Consider the following 24,990-nt stretch of genomic DNA (forward strand, 5'->3'; position numbering starts at 1 on the left):
AAAGGGAGAGAAGTCCCTAAAATAGAACCCAAAGCATAAGCTGATACCGATTTAGTTTCTAAACTCACCCAACAAGGGCCAAAAGATCCACCCCCATCTTTCAACCAGCATAACAAATATCTAATATTAACTGCCCAATAGTAAAATCTGAAATTAGGTAATGCTAACCCGCCTTCCTTTTTTGTCTTCTGTAAATATGTTTTACCTAACCTGGGATTTTTATACTGCCATATATATGAAGAAATTTTAGAGTCAACATTAGTAAAAAAAGATTTTGGGATAAAAATTGGTATCGCTTGAAAAATAGATAAAAACTTAGGTAAAATAACCATCTTAATAGCATTAATCCTACCTATTAGAGATAGAGACAAAGGTGACCACTTAGTAAACAAACCTTTAATCTGATCAATTAAGGGTAAAAAATTAAATCCAAACAAATCTTTATGGTTCTTTGTGATTTTGATCCCTAAATAAGTAAAAGAGTCATTAACTAATTTAAAGGGTAAATTTCCATAAATTGGGACCCGTTTATTTAATGGAAACAATTCACTTTTATTAAGATTTAACTTATACCCAGAAAACTCACTAAATTGAGCCAATAATGATAAAACTGCTGGAATGGATTTCTCTGGGTTAGAAATGAATAGTAATAAATCATCTGCATACAAAGATAACTTATGAATATCTGTCCCACGATTAATACCCAAAATATCCTGTGATTGTCTGATGGCAATTGCCAAAGGTTCTAAGGCAATGTTAAATAGTAATGGACTAAGAGGACATCCCTGTCTAGTGCCCCGAAATAGGCGAAAAAAGGGAGATCTTTGATTATTGGTAACCACTGAGGCTACTGGAGTATGATAAATCAATTTAATCCATGATATAAATATCGGACTAAAATTAAACTTCTCCAACACATTAAATAAGTAAGGCCATTCAACTCTGTCAAATGCTTTCTCCGCATCTAATGAAATCACGCATTCTGAAGTATCATGTGAGGGAGTATAAACAATATTCAACAATCTCCTAATGTTAAAAAAAGAATAACGATTTTTAATAAAGCCAGTTTGATCATCTGAAATAATTTTGGGTAATACCTTCTCCAATCTAGATGCCAGTAACTTAGAAAAAATCTTGGAGTCTACATTCAATAAAGATATAGGTCTATAAGAAGCACAATTAGTAGGGTCTTTATCTTTCTTCAATATTAGAGAAATGGAAGCTCTATAAAAAGATTGTGGCAAATTCCCTAATCTAATGGCCTCCTCAAAAACCTTACCTAACCAAGGGGAAAGAGTAGCGGAAAAAAATTTAAAAAATTCAACTGTATAACCATCTGGACCCGGTGCTTTCCCAGAATTCATTGAGGAAATAGCCCCTTTAATTTCTACATCCGTAATAGGAGTATCCAATATCAAAAGATCATCAGATGATAACCTTGGAAAATTTAATTTCCCCAGAAAATCAGACATGGTATTATAATCTTGAGGAAATTCAGATTGATACAGGGAGGTATAGAAATCTTGAAATGCCTTATTTATCTCATCATGATTAACTGTCAGATTCCCATTCTGCTGACCAATCTTAGTGATTTGACGTTTAACCAGAGCATTCTTCAATTGACTAGCTAACAGTTTACCAGATTTATCACTATGTATATAAAAATCAGATTTAGTTTTCATTAATTGATTTTCAATCGAGGATGTAAGTAATAAACTATGTTCCATTTGAAGTTCAACCCTTTGTTTGTAAAGCTCCTTACTAGGAGCAATCGATCAACCTTTCCATCAATGAATTCACAGTGATTTTAGTAAATGGTCAGAAGTGGAGACGCAGGTGTATAGTTTATCATGACTATTGTTACTAGAGTGGACCATGAGTTCCTTGAAAGTATGGTCTTGAGTCAATAGCAGAAGTTATTAAAATTGAATGTCCCATTTCTGCAATAAATGCAGTGTCCACTGGTGGAGTACTGAGTGTCGATCTTATTTTAGACTGTGCCATTCACATCATGCTCCCCAGTTCCGAGCACCATAGAACCACAGGTCCTAAGACTAGACGTAGAGTTGCTTTATCAGCACCGGATCTTCTCCGCTTTCCCTTGCACTTGCCAGCCTAACACCACCACCTCTTCCTCATCATTCTACTTGTTGGTAATGGTAATTGCCTTGCACTCTTGTGGTCTGCATATTAATTGCCTTAGTCGTCCCAGGTCTCAGATTCTGCTGTGCATGAGTAAAGAGTACCACCTTACATGAGATGTAGTGATTAGAATTGGATGCTGTGCAGCCACTAGCAAACATCACCACCTCTGACCTTGTGACACTGAAGCTTTTGAAGATAGTTAGGCCACTTCCACTGAGAAATTCCTGCTTTGAAATCCAGTCCCAACAACCAATGTTTCCAGTCAATGTAATGTTTACCAGTGACTAGTGGAGATGTGAAGCTGCAGTTTCAAATCAACACTGACTTTGCAATACTTTACTGGATAGATGCATCCATGACAAGTAGAGCGATGAGGAAGAGATGAAGATACTTCCTTCTTATGGACTCTCAGAATGACCAGATTGGCTTTCATTACCTTGGCCAATATAGGTGATACCAAACCACCATTGCTAATGGGCACTGAAGTCCCCATGGACATTGAAGTTCACCCAAAATAATCTTCTGAGCAATGGTCAATCTGAAAGTAGCTGAGGGGAGACCCTCGATGGTAATCAGCAGGAGAGTTCTGAGAAGCCGTGATCCCACTTTATTGAAATTTCCTAGGACCATTGTATTGCACAGTGATGCCATCTCTGGCAATTCTGTCACCCAGTGGACGGCACACATCCAGGGATTTTTGTGGATGTGGCCATGTTGGTTTATCTGTGGAACAATTCCCCAAGTCTTGGCTCAACGTTGATGAGAAGGACTTTGCAGGATGATTGAATGGAGCCTTTTTTCCCATCTACTGCTGTATTTCAATGCCAGGCAGTCTGCTAGATTTATTCCTATATTGTTCATCATAATATTTCAATGTACTGAGTGCCTCACTGGATGAGCTTAGAAGGCAATTAGGAGCAATGCCAATTGCTGTGGCCCTGGAGTCATATATAGGTAGACCACACAAGGACAGCAAAATTACCTTCCCTGAAGGACATCAGAAAACTGGATGGAGTTCCAATGAAACACTGGAGTTTCTTGGTCACAATTGCTGTACTAGACTTTTAAACTGAGGGTTTATTTAATGTTCTGAATGATGACACAATGGCATTTTGAACATGTGCTTCCATACCACCCTAACTTCTCTTCTTTTGTATTGAATGCATGTCTACTGTGCCATTATCATCAAGTAGGGCACCGACTCTTGTATCATGGAGGAATGGAATTGAATTGACTTTATTACTTACATCCTTTGTATACATGAGAAGTAAAAATCATTACGTTACATCTCTGTCTAAATGTGCAATTTGTAAAAAATAGTATGTACAACAGGACAGTCAATATAACATAGAAATCAGCATGAAGAGCACACAAATAAATGAAAAGTGGGATGCCAACCTGGTAAAGCAGGCATCTGAACATTTGAGACAAGAAACTAAGGTATCCAAATCCAGACCTGAGGTAAGGTGAGGGAGGTTTGGGAGAGTGTGCACGGGACTAAAGTGTATCAAGTGCTGGTGTATCAAACACATCAGCTGCTGTAATGCATAGAACGTAAAATGTTACAGCACAGTACAGGCCCTTCAGCCCACAATGTTATGCTGACCTTATAAACTACTCTAAGATCAATCTGACTCTTCCCTGCATTTTTCTATCATCCATGTGCTTATCTAAGAGTTTTTTAAATGCCCCAAATGTATCTGCCTCTACCACCATCCCTGCAACATGTTCTAAGCACTTACCATTCTCTGCGTAAAAAAAACCCAAAAAAAAAACAAAAAACCGGCCTCTGACATCCAACCCATACTTTCCTCCGTTACCCTAAAATGATGCCCCTCATATTAGCCAGTTAGGCCCTAGGGAAAAGTCTCTGGCTATCCATTCAATCTATGCCTCTTATCATCTTGTACACCTCGACCAAGTCACAAACTGCGGAATCATTTTATTATTGATATCACTTCCATTTGGTCAAAGACACTCCTTCTGTAAGAGCCAAGCCTAATCATCAGTGAAACTGAAGCCAGGACAGAGGCTCAGACACCTCAGACGTGGATGTGGCGGCTCCCGTGATGGGGCAATAGTGTTGACAAATGGGAACATTGTGACAGAGCAAACGGCCAGTGAAGATGGGCTACTGGAGATTTGGCAATCTCATGGCAATCAAAAAGCTAGAAATAAACTAATACATTCAAACAAAGACTCTGATTTTAACAGATTAAGAATAGGTTAAGGTCTTGTTGTGGGGAGAAAACATTGTCTTCTGGAAACAGTTACAGATTTCTCAGAATTAACTCAACATCAATGAATTATACCTGTTGTGTTTTGTGCTTGTCAGCTGTAAACGTACATCTTCAATGAACATAAATAATCTCCAATCCATTACTGATGGTTCATAAATACTGACCAGCTCAGTCAAAAGTGGCGAATTGAATGAGAAATGATTGGAGTTTTTCTTGCATTTTACTTGAAGCATTTGAGTGAAATTGCACCAGATGATTGCTCTGCCTCAGTAAATTGCAGTAGAGCATTACATGGAGCATGTGTATCACCAGTGGTTGGCGTAAACTGGTTTAGCAGCAGCTCCAGGCTGAGTTACAGAATCCGTCGGCTGCTATGAAACATGCTGTGTGTGGTACGTTACAGACTCACAGTTGGCTTCACTCAAGTAACTTCACTACACCTGGTGCTTCTACTGAAGCAAAGAAAGACTGGTTCAAAAATAACTCTTCCCTTGCAACATATGCTTAATTCAGCTTCCAGTATGTAGGCCTCCGTTAGTCTTGATAGACCATGGATTTGCACCTTGGAAAGTTTCCAGGGCACAAGCCTGGGCAAGGTTTTTTTTTATGGAAGACCGGCAGTTGCCCAAGCTGCTAGTCTCCCCTCTCCACGCCACCGATGTTGTCCAAGGGAAGGGCATTAGGACCCATACAGCTTGGCACCGGTGTCATCGCAGAGCAACGTGTGGTTAAGTGCCTTGCTCAAGGACACACACACAGCCTCAGCCAAGGCTCAAACCAGCGACCTTCAGATCTCTAGACAAATGCCTTAACCACTTGGCCACGCGCCAACACACAGCTTCCAGTTCCCTGACGAATCGCCCTTTCTGAATTTGAAAGTGTTGGGAATAATCAGGATGCACTAAGTCAGAGATGCATTCTTACCTGCTCCAGTAATGAAATAACTGAACTTGTTTCTATATTTCCTTACAATTCAGGAGATCATTCAGCCCATCAAATTTACATCAGCTAATAGACCAATATTATGGAGTGGCATGGTAGTGTAGTGGTTAGCACAACAGTTTACACCAGAGACCCGGATTCAATTCCTGTCGCTGTCTGTAAAGAGATTGTACATTCTCCCCTAACCATGTGGGTTACCTCTGGGTACTCCAGTTTCTCCCACAACCCAAAGGCGTACTGGTTAATAGGTTAATTGGTCATTGTAAATTGTCCCGTGATTAGGCTTGGGTTAAATCAGGTGTTGCTGGATGGTGCCGCCGAAAGGGCCTATTCTGTGCTGTACGTCAATAAATCAGAAAATAAATAAATAAGTTCCCACTAATTCACCCTGCAAGTTATTCACAAATTCCACCAATCCCTTTGAACACAAGGGGCAATATACAGTGGCTAATTAATGCACTAACTGGCAAGTTTTGGGATATAGATTCAGATTCAGATTTATTTATCGCGCATGTGGAAATGCATAGCAAAATAAGGCACTTGCATTAGCAACCAACACAGCAAAGATGTGCCAGGTGTCACCACACATGCTGGCACCAGCGTAGCATGCCAACCATGCTTGGCAAAACACAAGAAGTGACAAAGCAAAAGCAAACCCCATTCCTCCCTGCACACACCGAGTCCTCTAACCCCAGTACAAGCCTTCTTCTCAGCCTTCAGTGTGTTCCTGGATTCCTGGGCGTCGGACCTATAACTTTCCAAGCAGACTTGCAGAAACTTGTAGGCTTGGAGCTTTGACTATTGGGACTCGACCTCTGGACCTTTGATTGACCTCTGGGCTTTGATTTTCGATATCGATTCAGGAGTCGCTGATGATGATGGATGAGGACCCAAAATCAATGTTGAAGGGGAGAGTGAACCCTGTGGGAAACCCGTGTGTTCATAGGGAGGAAATAGAAAGTGCTCACAGATAGCTTGGACTTCAGCTCTGAACAGAGATCGTTAGACCTGTGAGGGACAGGCTAACATCTACACAACTCTGCTGTACTGCCAACATCATTTAGGATCTGTTATTCAGTGAACATTCCTCCTCATCAGCAATAGCCAGCTCTCACTGGAATGAGAAGGCCTCAGTCCAATTTAACTGGGCAGTAATGCAAAGAGTTCTGTGCCTGGCATTGGCTCAGTGCATAGGATTTGAACAATTACACTTTTTTTGTTGAGGAAGAGCAGCAACATGTATACAGGTGGGCCCTGTCTCTTTATTAAAATCAGAGCTCTCTACAGTTACAGTCTCAGTTCTTCAGGGAGTCATCTTTTGGTATCAGGTCACAAGGTTTAACAGAATCCAATTACAGTTTTAAAGAGTTCGATGCAAACCTATTTGATCAAAAGACAAGTCTATTACAAGCAATGTCTTCCTTTTTTGTCACAGATGAAGAGTAAAACAACTCTCCTGCCCTTCTGGAGTCTAATAATATGAGCTGTGAGTCCGAGCATGCATATTAGACTCCAGAATAGTCCCTGACTATTCACGGTGGAAGTGTATTGTTGTTCCCTCGGGAATGAATGGGTATGTGCAGTGTTGTCTCGGTTACCCTAAGGTGACTCCCTGGCACAGAACTCTGCCACTTTGCCTCCATATTGAAAAAGTGACTGTAATGTGGGAGCTGGGGGTCCAGAACATCAGCACTGCACTCCCTGGTATCTGGCTGAGAGGCTAGTTGATACAGTAACTGGGTCAACATTAAGAAAAGTGCCTCGTTGCTTTTGCTGGTTGCTTAAAGATAAAGGTTGAAGTTCATCTTTATTTGTCACATGTACATCCAAACATACAGTGAATTGCATTGCTTGTGTCAAATCAAATCAAAGTTTCTGCTCTGCAGCCTGAAAGTATCGCTGTGCTGCTGGCAACAACATCACATACCCACAACTTACCCACACTAACCCAATGCCTTTGGAATGTGGGAAGAAACTGGAGCTTGTGGAGGAAACCACAGGAAACTCATACAGAGTACAGCGTAAATTGAGTCCCGATCAACGAATACTGCCGCTCTAATAGCCTACGCTACTGTGCACACCGCCCCCGCTGCCCCTCGCTGCCATTTCTAAAGTCATTGGTGTGAGCGGTGACCGCCAGGAGGGCAGCATCGTCTTTAAAGGCTGAATAGGAGACTGAGTGGAGGGAGTTGCTAGACCAGGAACTTCCTCCTTTGAAAGCTGGACACAGGTTCCAAAGGGATATTAAATCTGATTATCTGACAACTGAATCTCAGAATTATGATATCTACAACAATGAATAATATAAGCAATGGATGGCCTGTCAGCTTCTATCACAAGTCCTATATCTCATTACTGAAAATCATCAAAATTCCTATGGTGGAACTTCACATGAATTTTGAACAAACTTCAAGTGGTGGAAATCTAAGATTTTAACAGAGAGACCAATGGACTGAGGATCTGTCATCAAAGATTCAAAGATACAAAGTACATTATCAAAGAACATATAAATTTTACAACCTTGAGATTTGTTTGCTTACAGACAGCCACAATGCAAGAAATCTGAAAGAACCCAGTTAAAGAGAAAAAGCAGAAGACTAACACCCGATGTGCAAGAGAAAGGATAAAGAACTCATACCCACAACTGAAGCACACAATATTCTGCATCAGAATGAGAGGGTGACAGATTCTAGCTGGGGATGGTCAATGCTTGTCTGTTGTACATCTTGAAGATTCCTTGCTCATTCTCAGTCCTTGCCGAAGATTGTCCAAATCTTGCTGTATGCCGCCCGCCTGCTGTTTCATTTGCCAGAGGAACTGTAACTGGAATTTTACATTGCGCAACATTCCTATTGAAGACCCAATGGTGGATGTGTAATGGCCTTGTGCAGTTATGGCATGACATAGCAGGACAATGCCTCATTCCAAAAATCTACAGCCTCTCATTTGTAGTGCACATCAACCAGACAAATTTGATGTAACATTAGGGAGCGCTGGGAGAGACCTTTCTTTCTAGAATCTGTTGTATCTGTCTGCTCTAATGAGGAGAAAATCAGAAGCCACACTAAATCACTGGGGCACCTTCAAACCCAGGACTATAGAACCAGTTAAAAACTATTAAAATCAGTTGGTAAATATTCAATTGATATTTCTCAAAGCAAGAAATCTAAAAGGACCCAATTTTTAAAAAAATCCGATGTGCAAGAGAAAAGAAAAACATTCTCTTACATGGTTTTAGATTTAAAAACTTTAAAACTTCAGGTGGCTATCATCATTAAAATAATCATTTTGGCAATGGACAGCTCTGGCTAGCAGCCAAAGAGATAGTTTGGCATGCTCAGAAGAAGGTCACATTCTGTCTCTAGTGTGACTCTGATTAGGTTGCTACGAGTAATAACCTGCCACAGGTCGGTGATGTGTTCAGTCTGGGGTGAGTCTGATCTCATCAGCCGATGCAAAGCACGTGGTTGCTGGACACTGAACAAAACTGATGACAGTTCTCCGTAATTTAGGATTGTTCCTAAATAGTTCCTGTAATTTAGGATAGACTATAGTGCGAAGATGGGGAGAAAAGCAAATAACATTTTTATTTAAATTCTGCAAAATCAGATGTAATTGTAACATTTAATCTGAGTAATTTAAAAAGTTACTTAAAATAGAATACTGAATTTACTAAATAAAATATTATTTCACTGATGGTTAAAATGGAGTTATATATGACTTTGAATAAGCTGCTTAGGAGATTTTCTTTCCTGTTTGATTGTGTCCCGTGTTCTCTGCTTTGTGATCATACCGAGTTCCCTACCCATCACCTTCATCTGCACCAATACTATTAATCAAAGTACTTCTCTCCAGAGGTCCCACCCAACGTTAATGTCACTTTGTTACGTACCTGGCTGTCGTCGGTGCCACGAATCCTGGTAACCATACTCCAGCAAGCAAGCCATTACTTGCAAAGCAATTTTGTAATGTGTGGAAGTGTTGTTTAAATGAAAATATTTGTTGCTTCTTGCTAGAGGAGAAAGTTTTATGGAAGTAAATGGCACACATATAAAACAAAACTAGAATACAATGCCAAACCCAACATAAGCAAGAACACTCGCAATATTTTACTTAGTTGGCCCAGCCTGACCTGATCACTAACCTGATGGAAGAATATCTCAGGGACGCTACTATCTATAACCCTAGCATGTGCTCCCTCCTCTGAGCAGTATTTGGACAGCTTCTCTGTCTGTTTTTTCTTCACCCTTTCTTCTTCCAATCCAACTCACTGGCTTTCTGACCCAAAGACATCCCGAGGCCAAGCTGCATTTCCTTGGGTCTCTGCCCTTTTCTGTCATTTCTTTTTTTCTCCTGGCTGGACACTTCTTTTCTGAGAGTGATTCTGAGGACATCTGCCTCATGGCACTTGTGTGGTGACAGAATACTCATTGTCAACCCATAAAGTATAGATCTGGTCTACCTACTATGTGTACCTGGCTTCAGTCAGCCCTGAGTCAGGTAGCCAGATTCCAAACCATGTTATAATGACTACCTCACAACAGTATGAAACTTAGCCAAAAAATGTACATGTGGCGACCACTTTATTAGGTACACCTGTACACCAGTCCATTAATGCAAGTATGACATCAGCCTATCATGTGACAGCAACTCAACGCATTAGAGCATGCCGACATGGTCAAGAGGTTCAGTTGTTGTTCAGGCCAAACAGCAGAAAAGGGAAAGAATGTGACTTAACATTAGAATGAGGAAGAAATGTGATCTAAGTGGCTTTGACCATGAAATGATTGTTGGTGCCAGATGGGGTGATTTGAGCATCTGAGAAACTGCCGATCTCCTGAGATTTTCACACTCAATAATCACTGAAGTTTACAGGGAATGGTGTGAAAAACTGAAAAAAACATCCAGAAAGTGGCATTTTTCTTGGACAAAAATGCCTTGTTAATGAGAGAGGTCACAGGCAAAAGGCCAGACTGGTTCAAACTGACAGGAAGGCAATAGTAACACAAATAACCACACGTTACAACAGTGGTGTGCAGAAAAGCATCTCTGAATGTACAACACATCGAACCTTGAAGTGGATGGGCTACGGCACAGAAGACCATGAACGTATATTAAATGGTCACTTTATTAAATCCAGGATGTACCTGATAAAGTGGTCACTGAGAGCATGTGGTCCTATTCTAATATTTGCCAAAATCAGACAAGAATTGTCCACTTCCTAACAATGAGAAGTAGAAAATGCGAGACCTCCCCCATTCATAAAGTAGTATGTATTTACCATGAAGCATGCAGACTCTTCAAAATCCTCTCACACCAGCAGTGCTGCTTGTATTTGATCAAACCATATCTGTAAAGAGGTCTGGAAGAATGCAAGCACTTTTGAGAAGACTAGTGCCGTTGCTCTGCATACAAAAGTACATGTCTTCTAATGAATTTGTCACAATTTCCTCCTGACACAGTCATAACTCTCACTACCTCTTGTATGGCTCTACAGACTCTTTATAAACCCAAGAGATTCTGCAAATGCTGGAAATCCACAGCAAAACTCATAAAATTCTGGAGGAACTCAGCAAATCAGGCAGCATCTATGGAATGGAATAAACAGTTGACATTTTGGGCTGAGACCCTTCATAAGAAAAGGTCAACAACAACAACATTGAACAATTCTAAAGGATCACAGAAAAGTAAGTTTGAAGTTAAAGTACAGATATGGAATAAAATGTGGATAAATAGATAAATACAGGCATGTAAAGAGCATTTTAAAAGGTGGTTTACAGTACCTTTCAGGGACTGAGGTAATAAAGGGAGGTGGGGGTCTAACTTGAATGGCTGATCAGATTAGCTACCTGGGGAAAGAAACTTTTAAGTTAGTTGGAAGATTTTGTTTTAACAACCCTTTGGTGCTTTCCATAAGGGAGCTTTTGGAAAAAGGTGGTTTGCTGGTGGGTAGAGTCCTCAGCGACCTTTCCTGCCTGCTTCTTTGTCCTGGGCACATACAAATCCAGCAGTGATGGTGGACTGCAGCATGACTTTTTCTGCTGACTTGATAGCTTATTGTGGTTTTTCACATATTGTGAGTGGAAGCTGCACCAAACCAGAGAGTAATGGCCGATGTGAGGATGCTCTCAGTGTTTGATTGCGCCAGTGTTCCCCTCCATTGATGCTGCCAGACTTGCTGAGTTCCTCCAACATTTAGCAGTTTATAATCTTAAATTACACCAACAGTCTTCTCTTGGAAAGCAAACAATTTAGCAAACAATTAGATTTTAGTGTACGTTCCTGAATGAATGATGATATGCAATTTTTCAATAATTAGGATAGCTTGCAGAAGGTAGGTTAACATTGGTATTTGCCTTGGAATATATGAAATGTCCTCTAATCCCATCAGAGAGCCTTGCTGGTGCTTCAACTCACCTGGTCTAACATTCAGTGACTTCTTCAAATCATGGAAAATGCCCCTTATATTGATAAGACAGCTGATTCACAGTCAGGCTGACAATGCCCACCTAGTACCTGTGCTGAATGTCCAAATGGTTGGTGCATTTAAAAGCTCTCTGGCTGGTCTTATATCAGTTTATTAAAGTATTAGTTTTTTTTAAAAAAATGAATGTAATCTATGTAATTCTTATATTTTTATTTAATGCACATTGCACTCAAAAATTTGGGCACAGAGAAATAATTTGGCGCAGTCAGACCGCTGCCTTCACTGGGCTGCTGAAATGACAGGAGTAACTTCTCATCTCATTTACACTTCTCTGCACAAGTCTCCGGCTCAGGAATATCTTGTGAGTTGTTCCATGAAGAAGGTTCACTACACATTTTTCTCTATACCTATGATTTCTTGACTGATTTCTGGGTGGGGTCATTGATTAACATAAACAATTCTTTATTGTAAGTTTTATCCCCTGCACTAAACCCCAGCTATTCTAATCTGAGTACTGAGTACAAATGAATATTGTCATCGTTTATCCTGAAAATGTAATCCTCTTTGATATTCAGAGATTAAAGAATAAAACTCATCTAGTTTGATGGGATAGGGAATCTCAAGAAGAACCATAGCAATGAAGGCCTATGATAAAATCCTACATGGAAGACCACCAATTAAATTGAAATTCATGAGCATTTAGACTGGATCAAGAAGTGCATAAAGTGATATGAAGAAGACAGCATTTCTCAAGGACTTAGTGCATTTGGAATGGAAATTTGACTTCAACAGTAGTTACAAAGGTGATTTGTAGCATCAGATACCTGTTATTTGTCCTGTCTATTATTCATTTACAAAAGGGTAGACACAACAATGCCCTGTGATCCAAAGTGAATTTCTATTGGATTTTAACTTGAACTTACATGCGTGACCTGGAAGGCAATATAAAGTAGAGAATATATTAGAATTACCATAAGCAACCAAAGTTGCCATAATTAAAAGTTCTGGTAAGTCACCAAAGTCTCCAGCAAGTTCCTACAGAGGAACTGAGAAGAACATTCGAACTGGTTGCATCGTCGCCGTTGGGAGGGGCTGGAATAAGTTGCAGAGGGTTGAGAACTGAGCCAGCTGCATCGTGGGCGCTAGCCTCCCCATCATCGAGGACATCTTCAGAAGGTGATGCCTCAGAAAGGTGCCATCCATCGTTAGGGATCCCGCCACCCGGGATATGCCCTCTTCTCATTACTTCCATCAGGGAGGAGGTACAGGAGCCTGAATGCACACACTCAGTGTTTCAGGAGAAGCTTCTTCACCTCTGCAGTCTGATTTCTGAATGGACAACAAACTCATGAACATTCATTAGCTTTGCTCCCTTTCTACACTACTTATTTAATTTGTTGTACATGTTGTGTATTTATTATTGTAATTTATTGTGTATTATCCGTATTGCACTTTACTGCTGCCACACAAAACAACAGATTCTATGACATATGTTAGTGATGGTAAGCCTGATTCTGGTTCTCAAAGGTATAATGTTACACGTGAAGAAAAGTGCAAGAGGAATGATTCTATTTGTAAGGAGGATGAACAGTGCTAAGGCATCACAGAAGTTTAAATGATCTAGCCTGAAAAGATGAAAACCAAGAGATAATGTCACAGATTGAAATTAAAGTATTGACTAACACAAATAAGGAACTGCTTTCTGGGGTCAGTTATGCTGATCAAGCATGAAGATATAGAAGTATTACCCGGAAAGAAATCGTTTTTGAAATTATGCACTAGTGGATTAAAGTTTCCACTGAATACTAGATCAGGAGAAATAAAAACGTAGGGAGAGATGCTTGATGCACTGATCACCTTTTCTCCCTCTGGCATGTTGCCACATGCAGGAAATGTAGATATTTTCCCATGGAATAATCACTGCTGTGTTTACAGGCTGCCATGGGCAGCCTTCCTCTTGTGCAGTCAATTCATGAAGTCCTGCTGCTTTCACAAGCAGCCCCAAATTGTGTTTGATACGTGTCTTCAGTTAAAAAAATTAAATAAAGAGACTGCAGTGTTGAGTTTGAAAGGATGGAGGATTTTCACAATCTCTCCCAGGACTACATGGTGAGTTATTTCAGTGTCATGGGGAGTGAGAGATTTGCTAATTATACACATTATAAAGTTGTTTTGGTAGACTTGCAGTAGCTAGTTTAGCCTGCCATTTTATGCTTATATGGACGGATTACTTGATGAGATAACTGGCTGTCATTCCCATATTAGCTGAGAGGAAGCATAGTGCAGCCACCCTAGACTCTGCTGTTCGATTACACCCATTCCTGGAAGATTCAGAGTGGACTGTTTGGTCAGTACCTTATTAAAAGCCAAATCACAGAAAACACGTCACTATCAATGATGAGACAGCCTACAGAGGGGAGGTGGAATAACCTCTTCCTCACTGTCATCAAGACAAAGGAGATTGTTACCAACTTCAGGAGAATGTTCACATGCCACTCACACTCATCAGCGGCACAGCAGTGGAAACTCCTGTGAGTGCACGTCCTGCACAGCCTCTCCTTGTCCCAAAGCACATCCTACACACGCTCACCAACGCCTCCAGTTTCTGAGGAGGCAGAAGAGAGCTGAGCAATGCACATCCATACTCATGACACCCTGCACTGGCATCCTGGCATGTGGCGTCACTGAGCCTGCACTGCAGCAGACTGCAAAGCTTGACAGTGGGTAGGCCATGCACCAGCCTACCCATCATCAAGGACAAAGGCCAAGAACTTCATGAAGGATTGTAGCCACCCTGCTCATGGACTGGTTGTCCCATTAGGAGACTAAGTAACATCCATGCCAGAAGCACCAGACTCAAAATCAGTTAGTTACCTCAAGCAGAAAGGCTAATCAGCATCTCCACTCACTACCCCCCCACCAGCTTTATCAGTTCCTGCTAGAGTCAGACACTCCAGTACGGAGGGTCACTTAATGTATATATCACCAACACAGGTATAGAAATTATTTTACATATTTGTTGTTGCTTTTCCTGTTGCTTCTCTCCGCATCAGGCAGGAACCTTACCGTTCCTTGTGAGGGCCGAGTTGCTAGCTCGACACTCAATCCAGAATGGCTGGAGAGCGTGCAGGGAGCCGGCCCGATTTGAACCAGGGACACTCGCCTCCAAGTCTGCTGTGGATGCCATTACACCACCGGCCGGCTTTTATGGATTTATATTTATTGTGTTCGTTATCTTATTGTGTTTTTTCTAATGCTGCATCAGATCTGGAGTAGCAATTATTTTGTTTTCCTTTATGCTTGTGTACTGGAAATGATATTAAACAACCTTGAATCTTGAATCTTGAAAGAATCAGTTCCCAAGTAAACAGCAATCAAACTAATGATGATCTTAACCTCTGGGTAATGTAAAATGATACAACAGATGACTGTTGATATTAAAATGACAGAGGCAACATCCAGGATGCATTGGTAATAAAAAAAGAACACATACAAAGCACTCTGGAAAAAGTACCCAAACACATGCACATATTTAAATCATATTAGTTGGTCTGGGATCAAACAACTGGCAAGGTAAACATACACCAGAAGATCTGAAAGTTTCGTTGTAATAAACATATGACCTTACGTTGGAAGGGATCTCCCCTAAAGGCAGCAGCAGCATACTAATTGGATGTTGACAGTGCATAAAGAGTTTCTGGCAGGTTTCTTTTAAATCAGCTATAATCCCCTAAAGGTGTACAAGAATCATTTACATCAATTTATTATTATGTGGCCTGAATGTAAAACAAGGAACAGCCAAATTGTTGCCCGCTGTGCATTTTCACCAAGTATTAGTGAGTTCAAAACACAAATTTGTTACCATCTTACTAGAGCTGATGTACACATGCAGAGGAAAACCAAGCATTGTCTTATTGAGTTACTACCAACCCATTAAGTTGTTACTGTTTAATTGCCCATGCTTTAATTTGCCACTGGCAGTAAATTAAACTTTCCAAGGACATGCCAGCGATAACTAAGCAAATGTAAGCCAGTACCTTTGCATTATATTTTCCAACAAGCAGTAATGACTCAGGTGCAAATTACAAAATGACTCAGATGATATATTCCAATGGAGGAATGCATTAAACAGAAGCCGGCATTCCTCTTCCCACTAAGATTGCTGTTAGAATGAATAAGGCAGCAGATAATCACATTGGGTAAAGTATACTCACCACCATCCTTAAAATAATGTGTCCGGGCAAAGTGATGTTTTCTCCCACTGAGAGAGACGTGAATAGCAGAACTTCATAATTTGACAAAACACTTATCATTCTAGTGAACATGCTGGTAACTTGTATTCCAGTGTCAATGATACAATATGTAGTTAGTACCAAAAATTAAAATAATTCTGGCACCAGTGAGAACATATACACTGTATATACATATAGGGTAATCAAGCTAGGGCTTTTCTGTTTGGAGTGAAGGAGGCTAAAAGGTGACTTGACAGAGCTGTATAAGATGATAAGGAACATAGATCCAGTGGATAGCCAGAGACTTTTTCCCAGGGTGTTAACAGAAAATACAAAGGGCCTAATTTTAAAGTGATTAGAGGAAAATATAGTGGTCACTTTTCATGCACTTGAGTGGGGATGTCAGAGGTAAATTCTTCACAAAGAAAGTGGTGGGTGCATAGAAAGCCCTGCCGGGGGGGGGGGGGGGTAGAAGAGACCGACACATTAGGGGCTTTAAAGAAAGCCTTAGATATGCACATGGGTGATAGAAAAATGGAGGGCCACGTAAGAGGGAAGGGTTAGATTGATCTTAGATTAGGTTAAAAAGTTGGTGTAACATTGGGGGCCGAAAGGCCTGTCTTGTGCTGCAATGTTCTATTTATCAGAATAAAATGATAATGTACTGTATATATGAAATATATTCTGGCACTGGTAATAGAATATACTGTAAACTGATATCAGTGATAAAATATGTATCAGTAGAAATGATAACTTGTAATATTGGAACTAATGATGAAATTATATGGATATTAACAATCAAAAGAGATTAACTTTATTTCTCACATACATATCACAAAATACAACGAACTGTGTTATCTACACAAATCAAATCAGTGAGGATTGTGCTGGGCAGCCAGCAAACTTCCACTACCAGCATAGCTTACCCATTACCTCTAACCTGAACTTTGGAATGTAGGAGGAAGCCAAAGCGCCCAGAGGAAACTCATACTGTCATGAGGTGAACGTACAGACAGCAGCAAGAATCGAAACTCCAATCTTACCCACAATTCTATCATTTTTGAAATATGTATTCCTCCAAAAATATATAGGGAGCATATATAGCAATGGAAACGTTCAGCATCTGATCTGATGAAAACTCTCTGACATGGAACATGACCAACTGAAAGGGTAAAAAGACCCTGATGGCCTCCAAACAGTAGCTAAGATATGGGCTATATATGGGTGATAGAAAAGGCTTGTTAAATGGACAATGCTATGATAGTCATGGGAGATTTCAATATGCAGGTAGATTGGGAAAATCAGGTTGGTGCTGGGTTGCAAGAGAGAAAATTTGCAGAATGACTACAAGATGGCTTTTTAGAACAGCTTGTGGTTGAGCCCACTAACAGATCAGTTTTTCTGGATTGGGTGTTGTGTAATGAACTGGATTTGATTAGGGAGCTTAAGGTTAAGGAACCCTTAGGAGCCAGTGATCATAATATGATAGAATTCATCCTGCAATTTGAGAGGCAGAAGCTAAAGTCAGATGTATCAGTTTTATAGTTAGTAAAGGGAATTACAGAGGCATGAGAGAAGAGCTGGCCAAAGTTGATTGGAAGGGAACACTAGCAGGGATGACAACAGAACATCAATGGTTGGAGTTTCTGGGAGCAATTTGGAAAGCACAAGATAGATACATCCCAAAGAATAATAAATATTCTAAGGCATGATGACACAACTATGGCTCACAAGCAAAGTCAAAGCCAACATAAAAACAAGATAGGGTATATAATAGAGTAAAATTAGTGCAAAGTTAGAGGATTGGGAACTTTAAAAAACCAACAATATAAAAGAGAGTACCAATTTTTTTTTCTGATATATAAAGAGCAAAAGAGAAATGAGAATAGATATTGGACTGTTGGAAAATGATGCTAGAGAAATAGTATAGGTGACAAGGAAATGACATTTCCTAGCAGTACACCAGAAATTTGAGAGAGTCAGGGACCAGAAGTGAGTACAGTTGCTAATACGGGAGAAGGTGCTTGGAAAACTGAGAGATCTGAAGGTAGATAAGTCACCTGAACTAAATGAATTGCACCACAAGGTTTTGAAAGAGGTGGCTGCGGAGATAGTGGAGGCATTAGTGCTGATCTTTCAAGAATCACTTTCATGATTCTGGAATGGTTCCTGAGGATTGGAAAATTGTAAATCTTACTCCACTCTTCAAGAAGGGAGAGAGGCAGAAGAGAAGAAATTACAGGCCAGTTAGTCTGACCTCAGTGGCTGGGAAGCTGTTGGAGTCAATTGCTAAGGATGTGGTTTCAGGCCATAGTCAGCAGGGTTTCCTGAAGGGAAAAACTTGCCTGACAAATGCATTAGAATTATTTGAGGAAATAATAATCAGGATAGACAAAGGAGAATTGGTTGATGTTGTGTACTTGGATTTTCAGAAAGCCTTTGACAAGGTGCCACATGTAAGGCTGCTTAACAAACTAAGAGCCCATGGTATTACAGAATAGCTACTAGCATAGATAGAGCATTGCTGATAGGCAGGAGGCAAAGAGCAGGAATAAAGGGAGCCTCTTCCGATTGGCTGCCGATGACTAGTGGTGTTCCATAGGGTTCAATGTTGGGTCCACTTCTTTTTATGTAAAATATCAATGACTTGGATGACAGAATTGATGGGTTTGCGGACAATACAAAGATAGATGGAGGGTCAGGTAGTATTAAGTAAGCTGGGAGGCTGCAGAAGGACTTTGACAGGTTAGGAAAATGTGCAAAGAGGTGGCAGATGAAATATGGTGTTGGGAAGTGTATGGTCAAGCACTTCGATAGAGGGAATAAAAGCATAGACTATTTTCTAAAAGGGGGGATAATTCAAATATCCCAGGTGCAAAGGGACCTGAGAGTCCTCATGCAGGATTTGCTAAAGGTTAACTTGCAGGTTGAGTCAGTGGTAAGGAAGGCAAATGCAACATTAGCATTCATTTCGAGAGGACTAGAATATAAAAGCAAGGATATGATGTAGCTCGCTTGGCAATGAGCTTGCAGATGTTCCATCACCAGTCAAGGTGGCATTCTCAGTGTATAGTTGTTGGTATTTCTTTCTGGAAGGGCTTGCATTTATACACACCCTCCTCCCCTACATTTGCTTGCCTCGGTCCTGATTGGCTATGCCTTCAGTTGACCTTTGAATTCTATTGGCTCATGTTTCAATGGCTCTTAGGGGTTCTTAGATGGCATCTACTGTGATATGTTTGTTTACGGAGTTATCAGAATAGAACCATGCTTCTAAAAATTTTCGTACCTGCCTCGTGTTTACCTGCTCCCGAACCTCCTTGGTGTCCCGGTTAAAGTGGTGTCCTTCCTGGTCTTCATGTGCTGAGATCAGCGGCAATGGATCATGTCTCCGTACCCCTAGTTTGTGTTCCCACAAATGAGTTGAGTTTACATCCTGTCTGACCAACGTAGTTCTTGTTGCAGTCTCCACAGGTGACCCCATACATCGCATTGCTTTTGTCGGGTTTTTTTGGGTTCTTGAGACGAGCTTCCTTAAAGCCGCTGTCAGTTTGTGACCGATTGTGATTCTATGAGATGTGAGCAATCCAGCTTTCATTTTGGATATAACCTTGATGTCGGGCAAGGCCATGTGGTTCAATGTGTGTTGAGTGAGGTCTGTGCAACTTTCTCTCCTTAGTAAGCATCTCCTGATGAAATTCCAGAGGTATTTTGGAGCATTTTAACACAGTGCTTCTAGCCCAAGTTCAGCGGTACTACAATGTGTTTGTGCTCTTTTCAATAAGGAGTGAATGCAGGCTGGGTGTTTGCTGTGGTAGTTCAATACCTGGTCCGTGAGTGTAGCCTTCCGGTAGATGGATGCCTGTCCTTCTCATGACAAGTACATGTCGATTCTTTCTTACTCTTTCCAATGCAGACTTAATGTCGCTGAACACGCTGTTGATTTGGTAAAAGGTATCCTCTATTTCATTCTGTTTCATAATGAAATCATGAAACGCACGACCTTGTCCAACTTCAAGAATATATCCGAAATGAAAGCTCGACTGCTCGAACCTCATGGAATCACAATGGGTCACACACCAATGGCGACTTTAAGGATGCAAACACGAGGAAATCTGCAGATGCTGGAAATTCAAGCAACCCACACAAAATGCTGGTGGAACACAGCAGGCCAGGCAGCATCTATAGGAAGAAGCACAGTCGACGTTTCAGGCCGAGACCCTTAGACCTGACAAAGGGTCTTGGCCCGAAACGTTGACTGTATTTCTTCCTATAGATGCTGCCTGGCCTGCTGCGTTCCACCAGCATTTTGTGTGTGTTGGCAACTTTAACGAAACTAGCCTTAAGAACCAAGGTATCATTAAAGACAACCGACAAAAGCAACGTGATGTATGTGGTCACCTGCTGAGACTGCAACAAGAACTATGTCGGTCAGACAGGACCTAAGCTCTCAACTCATTTGTGGGAACACAAACCAGTGGTATGGAGACGTAATCCACGGCCGCTGTTCTCAGGACATGAAGACCAGGAGCCACACCGCTTTAACCAGAACACCGCAGAGGCTCTGGCGCAGGCAAACACAAGGCAGGCACAAGAATTTTTAGAACCATGGTTCTCTTCTGATAACTCTTCTCTTATGTAAACAAACATGTCAAAATAGACGCCAGTTAAGAACCTAGAAGAGCCAAAGAAATGCAAGCCAATAGAATTCCCAGGTCGACTGAAGGAGTAGCAAATCAGGACCAAGAGAAACACCAACAACCGCGCACCGAGAATGTCACCTCGACTAGTGATGAGAAAGCTGCAAGTTAGTTGCCTACACAAAGTACACTGCAGATGCTGTGGTCAAAACTACACGTACAAAAGCAGGATGAACTCAGCAGGTCGGGCAGCATCCATTGAAATGAGCAGTGAACGTTTCGGGCTGAGTCCGCGAACATTGCGACATCAAACTCCTCAACCCGAGCTACCTATATTCACCATCATCCTAAAAGCAAGGATATAATGCTGAGGATTTAAAAGGCACTGGTGAGATCTCACCTGCAGTCTTGTGAGCAGTTTTGGGCCACTTATTTAAGAAAGGATTTGTTAACATTGGAGAAGGTTCAGAGGAGGTTCACGGGAAAGATTTCCAGATTGAAAGGCTTATCGAATGAGGAGCGATAGATAGCTCCGCGTCTTTGCTTGCTGGAATTTAGAATAATAGGAAGTGGGGGTGATCTTATCGAATGTTGAAAGACCTAGATAGAGTAGACATGGGAAGGATGATTCCTGTGTTGGGGGAGTCTAGAACTAGAGGGCACAGCCTCAGAATAGAGGGATGTCCAATTAGAACAGAGATGAGGAGGGATTTCTTTAGCCAGAGGATTGTGAATCTGTGGAATTTGCTGCCATAAATGGCTGTCAAAGCCAACATATTGGGTACATTTAAGGCAGAGGTTGATAGGTTCTTGATTTGTCGGGGAATGAAGAGATAAGGGGAGGAGGCAGGAGATTGGGGCTGAGAGGGGAATGGATCAGCAATGATGAAATGCTGGAGCTGACTCGATGGGCCAAACGGCCTAATTCTACTCCAGTGTCTTATGGTCTTATGGTCTGTTTCGCTCTCCACAGAAACTGCTTGGCCTCCAAAGTTTTCCAGCATTTTCTTATTTAATAAGGAGAAAATATATACAGGTGTCAATCATAAAATACATAGTGAGAGCAATGACAAAAATATACTTGTATATATGTGAAATGCATGTTAACACAGGTCCTGGTAAAAATCGCAGAATATATCCAGACACCAATGATGGATTCTGTATAGATATAAATGATAAAGTGTACACAGAAACCAAAAAGAATGAGTGATAAAATATACACTGGGAGAAATGATAGAATTGGGTATATGCACTTATTGATGCCATTAACAAAATTTGTAATGGTGTAAAGAAAAAATACTGAGATATCATCTTTGAGAAAATATATACAGGTGTTGCTAAGATTGAAATGGGACTGGAGGGGAAAATGGTGATTTTATTTTGGACATGTGGATGTTGAGCATTGAGGCTGGTGGGGTGGAAGGTGAAGGTAAAGAGATTCTCCTGTATGAATTCTATCCTCCTGGGTGCTCCCCTGGCTCTTCAGGCTTCACCACTCTCGCACTAACTTCTTCTGCAACGCGAGCTAAGGTAGCTCTCTTCCGCACTGGAGGAACCCAGCAGTTCCTCCTTCACTTCTTCAGATGTATGTGCCCATATAACCATATAACAATCACAGCAGAAGTGCAAAACTAAACAAGGAGCTCCAAGACCTTGGCCTAAACTTCACATTTGGATCCTCAGTTTCCTGATTTGCAGACACCAGTTATTTTGGATTGGCAGTAAAATCCTCTCTATGATCCCCATCAGCACAGGCACACCACAAGGCTGTGTGCTTAGCTCCCTGCTCTACTCACCTTACACTTCTGACTGTGTGGCTAAGCACAGCTCCAATGTCCTTTGCTGATGACACCACTGTTGTAGGCCAACTCCAAGGTGGTGGTGAATCAGCATACAGGAGGGAGGTTAAAATCTGTCTGAGTCATGCTATAACAACAACCTCTTACTCAGTGTCAGCAAAATGAAGGAGATGATTATTGACTTCAGGAGGACAAAACCAGAGGTCCATGAGCCAGTCCTCATCGGGGGATCAAAGATGGAGTGCGATAGCAACTTCAAATTCTTCATTTTATTTTCATTCTCCCTATAACTTCCTTAGGCACATTAGTTACTAGTGATCACTGTCCTCGTTCAGCCTACACCAATGCCACTCACCTCAGTCCTCTCCCAAGATTCAACCTGTCACAGATATTCCCTTTTACTCTCTCTGACCTTCCACCATTAAAACTTTAATCCTCATTTTTTTGGTGAAAAGGCATTGACCTGAAATCTTAACTCTATTTCTCTCTCCAAAGAGGATGCCTGACCTGCAGAGGTTTTCCATTACTTTCCGTTTTCTTCTCAGGTATGTATCATCTTCATTATTTTATGACTGAACGGTGTGAAATGAGAGTTTTCTCAACTGATATGCATTAATACTTCTACAGGCATACTGTTAACTAAATTGACATTTGGGAAAAGCATGATGCTTGTATTTTACACATTTCTGTATTCCCTTTTCTGTATTTTCCATGATTCCTTATGATGCTGAAAGAGGCCATTCAGCCTATTAAGTCTGTGCTGGCTGTTGGAACGACTGCCCCATTGATCTACCTATGAACTATTCTCTCTCATGCCCCATGGTGTGGCAAGTAATACAGGAAGATTTGTATTTTCATTGCAATATGCAATGATACCATATATACAAGGAAATGGACTGAAATTATTTGCCTGTCTGGTTATGGATGTATTATAATGAAATGCACCACTTTCTCTAAGAATTCTTTAATTTAATTACTTTGTTAGATTGAATAATGCCAATCCACTTGCATCATGGAGTAAAGAGTGAATATAAAGAAACACAGCATTGGAAATGCAGCAACACATTTTGGATGCTTTGCCTAAACTTTGGCATAACTATTTGGGTTGAGTTGTTCTCCAATCTTGGCAATTTACTTGCAAATGCTTTGCCATCATGCGAGGAGACATTGTCAGTGCACTGTTGATTGTGCTGTGTCCTCGAGTGCTTGGCCTTTGTATACTTTTCAGTCAGCTGATTGGACATCATTTTGGAAACTCAATAGTGATATGGGGAGGAAATCCCATTGCTAATTGGTTGTGTGGCGAACTTCGTGCCTTGTGGCCCAGAATTTTGCCCGCATCAGCTCATAAACAGGAGTGAGGTCTACGTGTTTGTTTACAGAATTATTCACGGAAAACCATGCTTCTAGGAATTCTCTTGCATGCTGTATGTTTGTGTAATTTCCCCCGATTCTCTTGCCACTCACCTGTACCAGGGATGATTTACAATGGCCAATTGGCACGTGGGGGGTGGGGGGAACTGGAGGATCCTGGGGAAATCCACATGGACTCTGGATCAAACCAGAAAGCTGCAGCAGAGAACAAAAATGGACGTCGGTGTTGGGAGTGGGACTCCACTGAGAATGGATGACTTGACTGAACATGGGCAGTAATGGCCAAGTTGTCTGGGAGGTGTAAGGAGAGGGAAACAAAGTCTGAAATCACCAGAAGTTAAGGAGTAACCTGAGTGCTGGAAAGATGTGCAACAATTTGGAGATACAACACGGTAACAGGCCCAACCAGCCTGTGCTGCCCTATTGCACCCATGTACTATCCCGAATGCCTTTGGAATATGGGAGGAAACCATGTCACCCAGAGGAAACCTACACACTTGTGAAGTCAACTTGCAACTTCCTCACAGACAATAGCGGGAAATGAACCCAGGTCGTTGGTGTTGTTATAGTGTTACACTATGTACTATACTACCCCCAGCCTCACACCCCCCCTCCCCTGGCTGGCTTCTGCCAAGGGTTACTCCTTCCAAGACAAGGCGCTGACTTTCCTGTGGTGGTGACAGTGGCTATATTTCCTAGGATTAAGGCTGTGTTGAAGAGGGGAAATTCTCTGTGCCTGAATTGTGTTCTTCCTTTAAGGTGCACCAGATCAGTCTCACACTGCTTTCACAAAAGAATGCTCGGAATTGAATGAAAACGGAAACCATCCCCGACAGCAAAAGTATGTAATTACCACTGCGAGACTGGAGGCACAGCAGCCAATTTGTGCTCAGCAAGGTCCCGCAAACGGCAAGGAGATAATGACCAGATTTAGTAATTGGTGGAGGCATTGATAATGACTGAGATGGCTCTACCACCAATGCTGTTTGCAAGATCCTGTGGGGCATACAGTGGCCGCTGGATTAGAACATCAGCCAAGATTTTGTAGTTAAATCTTAGGACCCACTCTGTTCTCACTCAAGGAGGGTGTGTTATCAACTAAGTCGCAAGATGTAGTGGCAAACAATTCAATCCATTGCATTGTAACGGTATCCCCAACATGACATGTGTTGCATTGCCAAATAATTTCTT

Source organism: Hypanus sabinus, chromosome 17 (assembly GCF_030144855.1).
Source record: "Hypanus sabinus isolate sHypSab1 chromosome 17, sHypSab1.hap1, whole genome shotgun sequence".
Lineage (NCBI taxonomy): Eukaryota > Metazoa > Chordata > Chondrichthyes > Myliobatiformes > Dasyatidae > Hypanus > Hypanus sabinus.